Below are 17,358 nucleotides of genomic sequence, written 5' to 3'. Positions count from 1 at the left end.
TGATCTATATTTAGTATAAAATGCGCCATCGACTTAAGATAACATATCATGAAACAAACAGATAAATGCAGCAGTCTTAAAAAATTTACCGATATGTGACAACGGAAAAGAAACATAAAACTAGATTCGTACTTATGACACATATGACTAACGAACATTATACTGCTCGAAACAAGTGGGAATCAGCCTCAAGGTATTTTCATCATTTCCAAGAACTACATGTAAGACGCATGCAGGAGTTTTGATACTGAACCTTTGGTAGCACAGGTAACTATAGTATCAGGTGCCAAGATGAATGTAATGCGAAAAGAGGTCTATTGCACTTGGTTAACAATGGTAAAAACATACTCATTTCCGTAATCTAGAAATACAGTGACACATTACATGACCATGGACGTACGTGCACTACCATAGTATGATTACAGAGTTCTCTTATTACATAGTTCTTAGGATTATCTGCAATATTATGTCATATATAGTATGATGCTATGCTGAAAAGTAATGCCTCAAATTTTTCATGATAAAAATTTTAAACCTTTTTAAATGAAACCAACTTTATTAACATTATACATATTTATTCTTCATGTCCACATACTTGCAGTTATCTGCCACTAGAGGCCTCTGAATTGTAGCGTGTAACATGACGATGTGTAAGTAACTACAGCGACGCGTGGGAAACAGCGTACTGTAATCGAGTTTCGAATTGGAAGATTTCGTTCACACGTCAAGCATTCTTTCCTTTTGTATGACAGTGCCAGACGCCACATGAGCGCTGCGACTTCGGCAACAATCCGATGCCTTGCGTTCATTTTTGTAGATCATCCTCCATACGGTTCCGATTTGACCCCATACGATTTTCAACTGTTTCCGAAACTTCGAGGCCTTCACTTTGATAGTGAAGAAGCGGTGCGAGCATTGTGTCTCCGTTAACAAAGTGAAATACTCTGCAACGCCGGTATCAACAAATTGGTTTCTAGTTGCGACAAATGGTTTCCTCGCCAGAAATACATCTGGAGAAATTAAGAATAAAGATGTACATAAGAGGGTTTTCAGAAATTTCTACAACCAGTCACCTTTCGTTTTATTCTTCAATTTTTATTTTCCGTTATCGGTTTCGAATCGTCTAGTGATTCATCATCTGAAGATACATATTTGTCACATGTAAAAGCGGAAAGTATAAGCAATGAAATTGACGAGAATTATTCGCATTATGAGTTCGATTTAGCCACATTACTTATAGTTATTGATATCTATTGGTTTGTTACTGGTGCACAAATTATTGTGGAAAACATAACGTATTACTTGAAGGATGAGATGTAAAGCGTCAGCTAATACAGGCATCATGCCGCAAAGAAATCAGACAATGCAAAATACACTGCTGTGCGTCGGATATAAAATCACTACCTCTCTATTAATTATGGTAAAAGAATTTTCAGTACGGTTGATTATAAGCAACACACTTAATGATCGTGTAATGAACATGTGGTCTGTGAGGTAACGGGCGAGTTGTGGCGCCCTGAACATATTCTAAGTTCTGAGTAGGCGTGGCCATGCGGGGGCCTAACGGTGGGCCGCGGCTCATCGGCGGCCGCGTGTTGCCGAGCATCGGCCCGAGCAAGGCGGGTAGCCGGAGCGCGTGGTCCAGGCCTACCACGTGGCTGGTAATTCCATGTTGACGCATTGTCTAGGACTGCGATTTGTGGCGATTAAGGAGATTTGTATGCCGGGAGTGCCAAAGGTGGCGGACTTCGTAAAATCATAATGGCAGACATTTCACAGATCATGTAGAAATTAGTAATAGCCAGAGGGATCATGATGCCTTAAGTGGGGTAGGACGTCAAACGGGCCGATTTGGAGCAGGAGAGGCACCACAGGACATTTTAATTTCCACTGTCTATACTTTTACAAATAAATTCAATAAACTTTGTCAGCATGACCAGGAAGGATTCTGGATTCACACTCGTGGTCGAGCGGTTCTAGGCGCTTCAGTCAGGAACTGCGCGACCGCTACGGTCGCAGGTTCGAATCCTGCCTCGGGCATGGATGTGTGTGATGTCCTTAGGTTAGTTAGGTTTAATTAGTTCTAAGTTCTAGGGGACTGATGACCTCAGATGTTAAGTCCCATAGTGCTCAGAGCTATTTGAACCATTTTATTCACACTCATAGCAGTGGAAGTTCAAAAACATAACAAAATAAATTTTTTACGTGTGAAATTTCATCATTTTTTTCACTTACTATTGGCTGCATTTGTTGCTATAGGTACACTTTTCTTCATAAGTAAGAGAGACTGTTCGATGAATTTTGCACAGCATACAAACCATACTTACAGGTGTCTGAAACTCTAGAATCTATTTAATTTATGAAAAAATGAATGAGCTGTTACGTTTCACACTTTATGTTTCGAAAAAAATCAAATTTTGTAGTTAATTATCTCAATTTTACCACAGTTTTTAATACATTTGGAAAATTCCAGAGTTTCATACAACTATAAATATGGTTTGTAGGCTGTGCAAAATTCATCAAAGGATCGCTCTTACTTGTGAAGAAAAATGTACCTATAGCAACAAATTCAGCCAGTAAAAAGCGAAAAAATGATGAAATTTCACATGTAAAAAAATTTATTTTGTTATGTTTTTGAACTTCCACTGCTATGAGTGTGAAATCAGAATCCTTCCTGGTCATGCTGACAAAATTTTATGAATTTATTTGTAAAAGTACGGACAGTGGAAATTAAAATGTCCTGTGGTGCCTCTCCTGCTCCAAGTCGGCGCGTTTGACGCACTACCCCCCTTAAAAAGGAACATTTACATTACCAATATTTGCACGACGATTCTGATGGTGTAATCAGATTTTCAATATCTATTGAAGTTTAGAATCTGACTGTAAATTACACAGGTAACACGCAGGAACGAATTTCCGAGATCTAAACGATTAATCCGATTTTGTTGATTGACGTGTGTATAGAAAACTATTAGTGTAAACCTAAATTTGTATCAACTACAGGCATGTAACTTGAATAGTAGATGAGTTATTGGAGGTCAAAGTGGCCGATTACTATTGATCGTGTCAGGCCATAAGTACTCCACAGTTACACGAAAAGACGGTAGCAGCAAGCTTATAAATATATTTATTCGTCTATGTCTTTGATTATATCCAATGTATACTATTCATGAAAAAATTGGTTAAATATTTACTGTGTATTAGAGAGCACAGAGACATTAATCTGCCGGCCGGTGTGGCCGAGCGATTCTAGGCGCTTCAGTCTGGAACCGCGCGACCGCTACTGTCGCAGTTTCGAATCCTGCCTCGGGCATGGATGTGTGTGATGTCCTTAGGTTCGTTAGGTTTAAGTAGTTCTAAGTTCTAGGACTGATGACCACAGATGTTAAGTCCCATAGTGCTCAGAGCCATTTGAACCATTTGACATTAGGCTACTGGCCTACCTTTTGTTTCTATTCCTTTGATATATGTTTATTTGATTTGTTTATGTATTTAATAATGTGTGTTAGAGCGTCTTCATGCTACAGCTGTAGGAGTATTTATTTAATTTCAAGTTATTTAAATGTAAATCCAGTATTTCGTATGTGTTTCAATATGTTTGTAAGTGTGCGTTGGCGTGAAGAAGTGGCGGGAGCGCTGTAGCCAATCACAGCATTAGTTACCGGGGAGACTGGATGGAAGAGAGGGAGGAGTGCTGGTCAGGACAAGGGGTGCTGGTCTGCTGGTCGGGGAGCAGGACGGTCGGTCGCAGGAACTACGTTGGAGAATGGGGCAGTTTTCGCCTGGTCGCGGGAGATAGAAACATTTCGTAGTGCCGACGTATGCACTTGTGAGATTTCCATGGCTTCTGCTGTGAAGACGTAGTGAGCGTTTAGAAGTGAGCATCTATCGAGCTATGTTATTGTTCATAACTAATTACGTGAAGTTGGAATCTATTGTTTCCCTGTTATTCAATTTTTTATTTTATTTAATTGCTGGACCATCGACACCAACAAGTGTTTGGTAGTTATAATCGGCATTCTTAAAGGTACTTCTGCTATCTTACTCGTAATTTGAAATCGTTAAAAATAATACCTGCAGGTTTATTTAATTGCAATCTTTCATTTATAAATTTCCATGTCACATTCAAAGTTCACAGTTGCCGAGTGATAGGAACATCAGCAGTATTTGGCTTGTAATGCGGAAACTACGTATCTCAGCCCCTAGACAACAAAACCAGCCAAAACTTTCAATATTTCCACTCTGAGTCAGAGGGTACGTAGTTCAGGCCACTCATCACATTTTCTATTTGAGAGCTTGCAGGTCTAATATATTACTTAAAGGATTTGACGTTGAATGAGGGCTCATGCAGGCGTCATACCAGAAAGAAACCAACCCATGCAAAGAAATTCCTGCTTAGCAGATATAAAGGTGCAGTCGTTGTATTTAATTACGGTAAAAAGTGCAGTCCTTAAATGTAAACATAATTAAAACTTTTTTCGACCCTACAGTGACCACATCATTTATTTCATTACTTAAAGAATGGGATAAACAGTGTGGCGTTCAAACAGGCGTCATGGCACAAAGGAAACCATGTAACGCAAAGAAATTCCCGTGTGTCAAATAGAAAAAGAAGATCACCTTATCAAACATGGCAAAGAAACGCCGTCCTTATATATATATATATATATATATATATATATATATATATATATATATATATATATATATACTAATCTATACAGCATGCCGAGTTGCACACGCACCTACTACATTCCATGGTTTCGTAAAGCTGTCGTCGGGATGTTTCTGTGATCGTTGTCGCCAGATTTTGTCTATAACGTTACATACGACACCTCGACCTCTCACATCATAATATTGGCATAAATCAGCCACCTGACGGTTTTGTAAAAGAACGAAACCGTTCGTGACACAACCACTGTGTATCAACTCTGTTGTGGTGGCTATCATTAATCAATGATAACCTGTGTAAGAAGTACGGAAAATAACCAAAAAAACGACTCATTTGGTACGTTCGTCTAGTACTGGCACGCACGTGGAAGCTTTCGCGGAGACTCCATTTCGAAGCAGGCCTCGGCTCTCGTCCGCAGTTGTTGGCCCTCAGAAGGTAGCGCGGGGCAGGCGAGCTCAATAAAGGAGTGTTTTATCTGGCGCGGGCCGCTTTTTATCGCGGTCGTTAGCGGCGGCAATATTTCTGTTAGTGGCGGCCCCGTGCGCCGGGGCCGTAATAATAACCCGACGCACTTTTAATTACTGGCACGTCGGCGGCCGCGTCTCGGAACGCGGCGGCAGCCCAGCGCCACAGCGCGTGCCACAGCTGCGACACGGGTTGCCTGCTGCTAGGCGGCGGCTCTTGGCGGCGTTTTGAGAGCCTTTTCTCCGACCTCTGTTAGTGTTCCACCGCAGAAATATCGGAAACTGCACTGTCCACAGCTATCACCAAGGAGTTACGTAACCGGAACGCTACAACATCTGCAGTTTCACAAGCATCTAGAACAACCATAATCGCAAATGCCTATCCTCTAATTTTATCCAGTTCAGGGAAATAAAATCAGTTTGTAACATTGACATTTTTGCAACAACCTCTAAGCAGATGGTATAATGAAACTTTCTTCGTGTGGGTTAACTGACAGAAGGATTTAATATTTTTTACATGAATGGTTTCACTGCGATATGTACTGATAAAATCCTCTCCAGCTTCCAGCGGCGTCAAGTGGTTTAAAATCCACGCGCTTTAGGTCGAGTATTACTCGACCATTGTCGAATGGTGACTGTTTTTTGGTTGCTGCTACCGTCCTTTTATAGCGACACTGCCTTCTGTGACGTCACTGGTGCCCGCTCGAACTGCATATAAGGTAATGTTTTCGTTGCGCGCCCAACCGTACAAAGATTGAAGTGGGCGCGGCGGGTGTCACGGAAAGCATTACCTTATATGTTGTAGGAGCTGGCAACAGTGACGTCACAGAAGGCAATGCAACTATACAAGAACGGTAGCAGCAACCAAAGAACCGTTACCCTTTGACAATGGTCGGAAGCACTCGACCGAAAGCTCGTGGGTTTTCAACCACTTGAGCCGCCTGGAAGCTCGAGAAAGTTTTATTAATCTTTTCTTTTGGTGAAAGTCAATATTTTCTACACAGCCACAGTCTCAAAAATGTTTTCGGCAAGAAAGAAGGTAGAAAGTGTTTGTTCCAAGTTCCATTAACACTGATGCACTACGCTTTATTTGTGACAATTCAGGTACAAAAGTACAGCATTAGATTCTCAACTATTGAAGCTATAGGACGGCCGGAGTGGCCGAGCGGTTCTAGGCGCTACAGTCTGGAACCACGCGACCGCTACGGTCGCAGGTTCGAATCCTGCCTCGGGCATGGGTGTGATGTCCTTTAGTTAGTTAGGTTTAAGTAGTTCTAAGTTCTAGGGGACTGATGACCTCAGTAGTTAAGTCCAATAGTACTCAGAGCCATTTGAGCCATTATTGAAGCTGTAGTAAAGGAAACCACAGTTATGACTTTTCAATTTTGTAACTCGAGAGGGAAGCACAGCTTCACACAAAGACTTTGTGCCATCTATTAACGCGTGTTTCAAAGACTCTCTACAGTATATGGCATTTGCATCAAGTCTAGGGCCACGAAACGGATTAAACAGTACACAATGCCACTGAAAAAGCCTTTGGTTATAAAAGAGAAATTAAAATGTTTTCAATTTCCACTCTTCAAATGTTTCTTAAGAAGGTACGCTAAAGATTCATTAATCTGTACTCTCTGAAATGTCTTCGTTTCCTTTCTTAATTAGGGCTATGGAAGTTAATGTAACATAATTTTGGTGGAACAGTAACATGAAGTATGGTTTGAAGAATGCGGATCACAAAATGAGATTATGTAGAGGGACGGTAGGAATGTGTAATTCTTTTAGAAGGAAGTAACTTTCGAAACTCTGTTATGTCCTATTCATAAAAATTGTTCGTCAATTCCACAATATTATTAAGTTATATTAACAGAGCAAATGTCACATAAATGATGAACGATCTCCAATGAGTGCGCTTCAAGAAAGGCACTGTGATTTCGGGAAAGCTTGCTTTAGTCGTTCCTATGTAGCATTATCAGAATGTATATCTCTTGTAAGGACTAGGATGCTAAAATTAGAAAGTTTGCGTCTATAAGGAAGCGTCACAAATCTCGTTCTTCCTGTGCACCCCCCATGAATACAATATGAAATACAAGAAAATGATAGTGCAACTTAAGTAGCTAGGAATCAGAACACTAAGCCATTGGAGTTGCAACACAAACATTAAAGTGAAATTGTGGTTGGTAGAAATTGTGCCCTCTAAAGACAGGAGCAACTTCCGCAATAATATGTAAATTCGATTGAGGAGAAGTCTGATAAAGTATTCTACTGCACGATACCGATTACGTGGTCCAAAAGGTTGGTAAATAGAGTGTGGCTGAAGATAGCGGTAAAAATAACTTGGATAGACAGAGTGCCAAACGAAGAAGTGCAGAGGAGAATGGGGGAGGACCAAGTAGTTATAGCCTAAGAAGATCACTGGCCGCTACAAGCGCTGTTGCCAGGTTTCCCCCAACCGCTGCGTCTGTCAGGGAGCTTCTTACGCCAACTCGAATGTAGTGTCCCTAATAGATAGTGGAAAAGGAATATGGATTTGTGATGTAATAAGAAAATATGACGAAATTTAAAATCTGCTTTTGAAGAATATGTAGAGCAGAAGATTATAGGGTGGTGGAAGACTCTAAACAGTCTGCTTAAAGAATATCTCTGAAGGAGGAGACAAGAGGACCTGCTCAAAGAACAGGAAACGCATTTTGGCGCAGTTGCACAGTTAATCATCTTCACCCAAGCAGGCGACAGTCTGAGAGTCTAGCAGTTAAAAGTTCAGAACTGTTACCGTGAGTAGATATCTTCACTTCCTGCAGAGTCATTCATCGTTTTGTGCTGGCTAAAGCTACGGATATCGGGACCAGTGTGATTGATAGATGCGGTGTATTTATTTCTTTCACCTGGCAGGAATATGACCTTACATCCAACCCGACATTCTGACTGAGTCGACCTTTTTAACGTGCTTAGTGCATTTGCTATACATATAATAATAATAATAATAATAATAATAGCAACAAATAACATAACAGTGATTAGAGGTTCTTCAGTAACATGAGTCATATTAAATTGTGTTAGATAAATTCTTCATTACATTCGTGTCGAATGATGTGGGTAATGGCATAGTAACACAAATGAACGTCATCAAAGAAATATGACTCAGTACAAGAAACTGACTTGTCCAGGTATTAGCTAGAAATACTAGACGTAATTTCGCTAATGAGACACGATAACGAAAATGGAGTCTGAGAAATCATTGGTGGTATTGAAATTGTGTGTAATATTCTGGATTGCTGCTGGACACAAAAATTTCTGTGATAGGCTGTCCAGTGATATTAAAATAACAACCTGTCAGAAGCCTAGAATAACCATGTTTCACAGCGTGGACCGCTCTGACACGTGCAGGAAGAGTGCCTATGAGTCCTGGAATGTACCGACAGGGATGTGGAGCCGTGTCGACTTCCGTGGTGTGGTCAGCTGCGCTAGGTTTCTCGATTGAGGATCCATGGCGTGAACGGTCATCGAGGAGGTCCCAGAGATTACTGAGTAGATTTAAATGTGGAGAGTTTGGTGGCCAGGGTAGTATGGTAAACTCATTCTGGTGCTCTTTGGACACGTACGTACATTGCCACGTGTGTGACACGTTGCATTGTCCTGCTGGTAGATGCCACCCTGCCAACGAAAAACAGAATGCATGTAGGATTCCATATGGTCCCCAAGGCTAGGTCCATATTAGTGTTGATCCATTGTGCCTTCCAAAACGACGAGATCACCCACGGAATGCCACAAAAGCATTCCCACTCCTTTAGACTGAACCCTTTGCTTTCAGACTTTCACGCTGTCCACTGGAGTATAAAACGTAATTCGTCTGAAAAGACCACCTGTCGCCACTCAATGGGCGTACAGTTTCGATACAGGCGTGCAAATTCCGACTTCGTCACAGATGAATTGCTGTGAGTGTGGGTGCATGAACCAGGTACCAGCGGAGAAGACCCATATGCAGCAACATTCACTGAACGGTCGTTGAGGAGATATTGTTGGTAGCCACTTGTTTCATTTGGGTGGTCAGTTGCTCAAGCGTTGCACGTCTCTTCGTCCGTACACAACTCAGCAGATGTCGTTCACCCCTGTTATCTGTGGCCCATGGTGCAGCACAGTAGCCCCGTCGCCGGTTTTGGATAGTGCCATTTTGCCATGCGCAGTGTACTTTAACCAGGGTGGCACGCGAACGGTTTACAAACTTAGCCGTTCCGGAAATGCTCCCATCCTTGGCCTAAAGCCAATGTTGACGACCTTTTGGACGTCAGATAAGTCGCTTATTTTCAGCATTACAACAATTGTACTGTTTTCCTCAATCCCGCGACACAATTTATATGATGACGGTGATTTTTGGGGTGGGGCACTAAGCAGCAAGATCATCATCACCTTTGCAAGTGTGATGTACAGACTTGCTTTAGAGAATTATATATCCTGCGCTGCTAGTGCTACGACCTGCCGTCTGTGAATGGTTATATCACGTTGACGTCGAACAAAGGCGGTGGTCACATTAATGAGACTTGACTGTGTATGTCAAAAACGAAGCTATGCCAATGATAACAGAAAAAGATTTAATGTCGTACTGAATACAGCATGATGTCGGACTAGACACTGGTTACAAAACAGACTTTTCCATAAACGACTGCTGAAATGGAGAGGCGACGGAGGAAGATTTACAGTTATGCTTAGGTATGCTGATCGTATTGGAATTTTCACTGCATTTGTGGAATAATGATGATGAATTTTGGTTTGTGGGGCGCTAAACTGCGCTGTCATCAGCACCCGTACAAAGTCTCAATTTTTACAAAGTCCCATTTTTTACACAGTCTAATCTAGCCACTGTCATGAATGATGATGATGATAAAATGATGAGGACAACACAAACAAATTCGGATGCGTCCATCCAGCTTCAGGTTTCCGGCGATTATCCTAAACCGCTCCAGGGAAATCGCGGGATGGTTACTTTCAAAGAGCACGGTCGTCTTTCTTCCCCATCCTTTCCTAATCCGAGCTTATGCTCCAGCTCTAATGATGTTGCTCTAGACTTGTTTCCTTCAAAAACACCTTCGTATGGACCCCACTCCCGACTTCAAAGAATAGCAAAACGAGGGCATTTTTTTTCTGGAAAAAGTCATCGTGGGTGACATTACTTTGTGTTTCCAGTAAGAACCTTCAAAAAATGACAAAATGCATAAATACACATGGAGGTCAACGCTTTGACGACTTAACAGACATTCAGGCAAATGCTACGCGCGAATTGAACGGCATTCTAAAAAAGAAACTCTGTCACAGTTTCACATAGTTGTGTATACATTCTGTACTCAAGCGGTGAGAGAGTATCTAGTACACTTGGAAGCATTAAAACTACCATTTTTGTTTATTTTCTGTAGTTATTAATCCACCCTCGAAACTTTACGGACTGATGGAATAAACTTAGCAGCCAAATGAAACAACAGTTAAACGAAAAACTGTTCTAACAAGGAAAGAAGCGGATATAGAGAGCCGGCCGGAGTGGCCGAGCTGTTCTAGGCGCTTTAGTCTGGAACCGCGCGACCGCTACGGTCGCAGGTTCGAATCCTGCCTCGGGCATGGATGTGTGTGATGTCCTTAGGTTAGTTAGATTTAAGTAGTTCTAGCGAATGATGACATAATAAGGGATCAGAAAATATCGTAGGGGTTCAAAGTGGGGATACATCTACGTTGCCAAGATGCTGTTGGGGAACTTACATTATTAGCACGTTAATATTTATACAGTCAGGTATACGTTTCTGTGTCTCCTCGCCAGCCCCGGCTGACGCTTAATGGCACTGACACAGGGGAATTCTGCTGAATCCTGTTGTCAGTTCGACGTTCCTGGTCAGCATGGCCGCTACTTTAGCAATTCAGCCGAAGTCCTGTGGGCTGCCGTCGGACGGGCGAAACCGTGGTGTGAGATTATGGCCGCCACTGGATTAGACCGTCCTCGATCCCAATCCAGAAGATAACTATGACCCGCCATGTCCCATCGGGATGTACCGTGCTGTCCTAAGTTGTATAGTCGGACGATCCTGGTCCCACCGGACAGGTAGGACATTGGCACCCAGAAGTGCCTGCAGTGTCGATCGGGAATAGAGGCACCGAGCGTCCCTCTCACACAGCAGTGACGGTGTTAGTGCGACAAGCACCGCGAGATGTACTGGTGGCGGGAGACCTTCAGTTCCTCAGTCAGCGATGGGATAGGCGGTCAATACGAAATCGCACGAGTGGCAGGCGGGTCGTGGTTACTTGGATACTGTCATCTCGGGAAAGGAAAGAGGCGTGTTCATGAGAAGTGCTGGAACACACAATACATGGATATCGCTACACCTAATAAATAATGAATTCTGTGTCGGTACCAACTGAGTTCAGCGCTGGAGAACTGACGTATTCATAGAGACTAGCGGGGAGCTGTGACTTGAGCCTGTGTTCCTTATGACCGAATGTGGGTTCTTCTTTATTACTTGTCAGCGGTTCTCGTTCCGCTGTGTTGGCTGTACAGTTTGTTGCAGGCTCGTAACAGCACTGTCAACTTTCCCGTAGGTGTTGTTGCGACCTACATATTGACATATTGCGCCACCGCTGGCTTCTGGCTTCTTAAGCGCTGGAGTCGCGAGCGCTAGGACAGTTCTGTATTCGCCGCTCAGTTGTATACTCGCCACCGATTTGTGTACTTGCTAGTCAGTTGTGTGTTCATCGCAGCAGAGTTGTTGTTTGTCGTCAGCCGACGCTGACCTAGCCGCTCCGACTCGAACTAGACAGATTTCTGTAGACACGGAGTTCACTACTGTGTTTCTGTATCTTCGTTAATAAAGATAAGTACCGACTTTTATTTAATCAGAGTGTTTGGGTTTTCATCTTTCTGTTCACTGTTCCAGCAGACCGGTCGGCCCGCTATTAAAAGTGTGGCGGTGACTTCGTAAGCCGTTGCTACAGCGAAGTGTTTGTCGCTACGAACGCCGCCACAAAAGATTAACGTAACATGAACCAACGAATATATCTCTCTATCTGTCTCTCTCACAGTGGACATTTCGCTGAATTTGTAACTTTTGCCTGCCAGTTGGTGGTGATGTGGTAAGCTAACCTCCTTTACGTGACCGACTTACGATGTAAATGGTGTAAATGGTTTCTTACTGCTGCATAGCTACGTCACCACCTCTGAATGGAGTCTCCTGTAGCTTTGCTACCGTGAACTTCAAAGAATTAATTTCGTCTCCTTTCTTATTCTATGGCATAACAATATGTAGAAAATGGCTTAGTTACGGAAATAAATTCGTTCATTTTACAATTGATAAGGGTCTATCTATCTATCGCTTGAGCCTTGTCCCGCAGTTACGCAGGGTCAGCCATCGTTAATCGGACTTGGCATGTTAATGTTTAAGGGGTGGCCGGATGCCCTTCCTGCCGCCACCGCGTACCCCCCCCCCCCCCCCCCCGCCGACCGGGACGGAAATAGTGTACCGCAACTGTCTGCGTCGAGTGTAATCCATGGAATAGTGCGAAAGTGTTCAGATGTCTGTGAGCCGTGTAGCTGAGGCGGAATATAGGGACCAGCCCTGTATTCACCTAGCGGTATGTGGAAAACCACCTAAAAACCACATCCAGAGTGGCTGGCACATCGGACCTCGTCGTTAATCCGCCGGGCGGATTCGACCCGGGGCCGGCGCGCCTACCCGGGTGTAGGAAGCAGCGCGTTAGGGCTCTCGGCTATCCTGGCGGGTTTACAATTGATAAGGGTATTCATTTGAAATTACTGAAAATTAATATTTAATAAAAAAAGGTTGGGAGATCGTCGTGGTGGGTCGCTAAACAATATGTCTAGTCTTCGTAAATAAAAATTTAAAAAATGTTTGAGACCGAGATTCGTCACAATGTGATCGTGGGCGCGTGACGGAATATACAATTTCATGGTCAGCACAGTTAACTGGTGTGTAAAAGATCGACGTACTTGTGCACGTTAGGGTGCAATGTGGCTGGTGGCAGCTGGCAGGTGGGTGTTCGCAGTAAAGCAGGCACGGGTCGCCGTATCTGGTGTCGTGCTGCTGGCCTGCGCCCTGATAATTACACGCTGGGGTTTTAATTAGCGCTGACGCGATACTGCTGATCCATGTTTAGTGCCGGCCTGGGCCGCCGCCAGCACTAACAATATGTATGGTAATAAGGGCCTAGGGGCGCCCCGAACTGGGCCACGGCACGTGCTAGCGCCGAGCGCCTGTCTCTCTCCTGTGTCACGGAACGCGTCTAGACGGCGGCCTGGCTGCAGGTCACTGTACCGCGCAGAGGGCGCGTGTCATTCACAAGACTCTTAAAAATGGGAACAACCACATTCATTGTTACCACCATGTAAGGGTAAGAAACAAACAGTACCAAAATACAAGAGAAGGGGGGAAAAAATATACCCCCACCACACACACACAAACACACACACACACACACACACACACACACACTTATATGCATCTATCAAAAAAATCATCTGATTTAAAAATATCATAAACATTTTGTTATTTGATATACACTATTGGCCATTAAAATTGCTACACCACTAAGATGACGTATTACAGACGCGAAATTTAACCGACAGGAAGAAGATGCTGTGATATGCACATGATTAGCTTTTCAGAGCATTCACACCAGGGTGGCGCCGGTGGCGACACCTACAACGTGCTGACAAGAGGAAAGTTTCCAACCGATTTCTCATACACAAACAGCAGTTGACCGGCGTTGCCTGGTGAAACGTTGTTGTAATGCCTCGTGTAAGGAGGAGAAATGCGTACCATCACGTTTCCGACTTTCATAATGGTCGGATTGTAGCCTATCGCAATTGCGTTTTATGCTATCGCAACATTGCTGCTCGCGTTGGTCGAGGTCCGGTGACTGTTAGCAGAATGTGGAATCGGTGGGTTCAGGATGGTAATACCGAACGCCGTGCTGGATTCCAACGACCTCGTATCACTAGCAGTCGAGTTGACAGGCATCTTATCCGCATGGCTGTAACGGATCGTTCAGCCACGTCTCGATCCCTGAGTCAACAGATGGGGACGTGTGCAAGACAACAACCATCTACACGAACAGTACGACGACGTTTGCAGCAGCATGGACTATCAGCTCGGAGACCACGGCTGCGGTTACCCTTGACGCTGCATCACAGACAGAAGCGCCTGCGATGGTGTACTCAACGACGAAACTGGGTGTACGAATGGCAAAACGTCATTTGTTCGGATGAATCCAGGTTCTGTTTACAGCATCATGATGGTCGCATCGTGGTGAACGCACTTTCGAAGCGTGTATTCGTCATTGCCATACAGGCGTATCACCCGGCGTGATGGTACGGGGTGCCATTGGTTACATGTCTCGGTCACCTCTTGTTCGCATTGACGGCACTTTGAACAGTGGACGTTACATTTCAGATGTGTTACGACCCGTGGCTCTACCCTTCATTCGATCCCTGAGAAACCCTACATTTCAGCAGGATAATGCACGACCGCATGTTGCAGGTCCTGTACGGACCTTTCTTGATACAGAAAATGTTCGACTGTTGCCCTGGCCAGCACGTTCTCCAGATCTCTCACCAATTTAAAACGTCTGGTCAATGGTGGCCGAGCAACTGGCTCGTCACAATACGCCAGTCACTACTCTTGATGAACTGTGGTATCTTGTTGAAGCTGCATGGGCAGCTGTACCTGTACGCGCCATCGAAGCTCTGTTTGACGCAATGCCCAGGCGTATCAAGACCGTTATTATGACCAGAGGTGGTTGTTCTGGGTACTGATTTCTCAGGATCTATGCACCCAAATGGCGTGGAAATGTAATCACTTGTCAGTTCTAGTATAATATATTTGTCCAATGAATACCCGTTTATCATCTCATTTCTTCTTGTAGCAATTTTAATGGCATATATATAATCTCGAATGTGTAAAAAAAATCATCCGATTTAAAAATATTATAAACATTATGTTATTTGATATATGTGCGTGATCAACGTACTGTTGGAAAGAGCAACTCTTGAGTTTTACATGATGCCCTCTAAGCATAAGCTGTGTGAGCCACTTCAGTTCTAGTAAAAGTGGTGTCGGGACAATAGAAAGCTTGTGTTCTACGTTTCCCGAAGAGCGGGTCAGTAATAACTGCGCACTAGGTATGGTGTGGATCCTTCTACAATACAGAGCATTAAAGGATGGTGTGACAATTCCGAGAAACAGGTTCTTTGTATAAAGGCAAATCGCCGTACCGTCCACGATTGTTTGACACAGACGTCGAAGGCGTCCGCCATAGTTTCACAAGGAGTCCGCAGAAATCTATTCGCCGTGCAGCTAGACAGCACAGCTTGGTCCCGATGTCCGTCTGGCGTGTGTTGCGTCGACGTTTACAAATAAAACCACAAGAAATTCAGCTACTGCAATCTCTTCGTGAAGGTGAAAAACAACAATAGTCCAGTCGAAATATCGTGGATGGAAGCTAACGACGACCGGCTGCAAGCCCGAAATCTTTTTGAAAAATAGTGTGGAGTTCTGTAATTTCGTTGTTGGTAAGATAGAGGATGACCATTTTCTTCCACGCTTAGTGTCTAGTGACGAGGCAACATTCCATTTAAATGGAAATGTGAGAATATGTGGTACGGAACAACCACTTGAAGTTGTACAAAATGAGAGGGATTCTCCAAAATTTAATGTGTTTTGTGGAGTTTCACAGTAAAAGCTGTATGGTCCATTTTTCTTTGCCGAGAAAACTGTTACAGGAAGTACGTAGCTCGATATGCTTGAGAACTTTCTTTTCCCACAGTTGGAGACTGATTTGAACGACTTCATTTACCAACAGGATGGGGCACCGTCATACTGGCGCCTGGAAGTGCGGAAATCGTTAAATCAAAGTATTACTGAACGATTAATAAGTCGCAATGGACCAAATGATTCAGCCTTATATTATTGGCCTCCAAGGCTATCGAACCTGACTGTATGTGATTATTTCTTGTGGGCGTTTATAAAAGACACTGTTTATGTGCCTTTACCAGCAACAAGGAATATACAGAGAACTCGCATAACAACAGCTGTGGAAGCTATAACTCAAGACATCCTCGCTCCAGTGTGGGAACAGTTTGAAAACACTAGTGACATATGCCGAGCATCACAAGAGGGCATATTCAGCGCCTATGGAAAAGTATGATACTTTTTTTATTTTCCTGTTCATCAAAAAACAAAATTCATTGTATATTTTTATTTGTTCAGAAATGTAGAGCTGCCCAGATGATTCTTTTTTAATACACCCTGTATACACAGTTTTTTTTTTCAAGCGTATTTACCACCGACAGCATTTCATCCACACCGCCCGTCGCACTCCCTCCCTCGCTAAGTACTAGAGTTTTGTGTCACCTCTTTATAACCGATTTCCAATCACTCTTTTTCTTACTCTCCTCCAGCCCTGACAAACAATCTCATGGACTCGCAGCCTAACTGCTGGATGCAATTATGAATTGTCCTCTTGTTTGAACCATGCTTAGAGGTTTTGTGCTATTCATTCCAACATTTGTGCTATTCATTTTGCTTCCTATATTTTCTATGGTTTTAGCCGCTACCTAAATTGTGTCAATTAATGTTGCTATGAGTCCATCTACATACTTCGCAAGCCACGGTACGGTGCATGGTAGTAGTCATTTCCTTTCCTGTTCCACTCAAAAACAGAGCGAGTGAAAAACGACTGTCTACATGTCCACGTACGAGCATAATTTCTCGTATCTTATCTTCGTGGTTCTTATGCTAAATGGCCGTCGGCAACAGTAGAATCGTTCCGCAGTCACCTTTAAATGCGAGTTCTCCAAATTTTCTCAACAATGTTACTTTAAAAGAACGTCGCCTTCCCTCCAGGGATTCTCAATTGAGCTCGCGAAGCATCTCCATAATTCCTGCGTGTTGCTCGAACCTCCCGGTAACAAGTCTAGCAGCGTGCCTCTGAATTACTTCGATGTCTTCCTTTAGCTCAATATAATGCGGATACCATGCACTCCAGCAGTACTCAAGAAATGGTCGCATTAGTTTCCTACGCGCGGTCTCTTTTACATATGAACTACGCTCTCCTAAAATTATCCCAATAAACGGAAGTCGACCATTTGCCTTACCTACTACAATCCGTACATGTTCGTTCCATTTCATATCGCTTTGTGACGTTACGCCCAGATATTTAATCGACGTGACTGTGTCA

The sequence above is a fragment of the Schistocerca cancellata genome, chromosome 3 (assembly GCF_023864275.1).
Source record: "Schistocerca cancellata isolate TAMUIC-IGC-003103 chromosome 3, iqSchCanc2.1, whole genome shotgun sequence".
Classification (NCBI taxonomy): domain Eukaryota; kingdom Metazoa; phylum Arthropoda; class Insecta; order Orthoptera; family Acrididae; genus Schistocerca; species Schistocerca cancellata.
The sequence above is the reverse complement of the archived record's forward strand: the minus strand, read 5'-3'. Positions refer to the sequence as shown.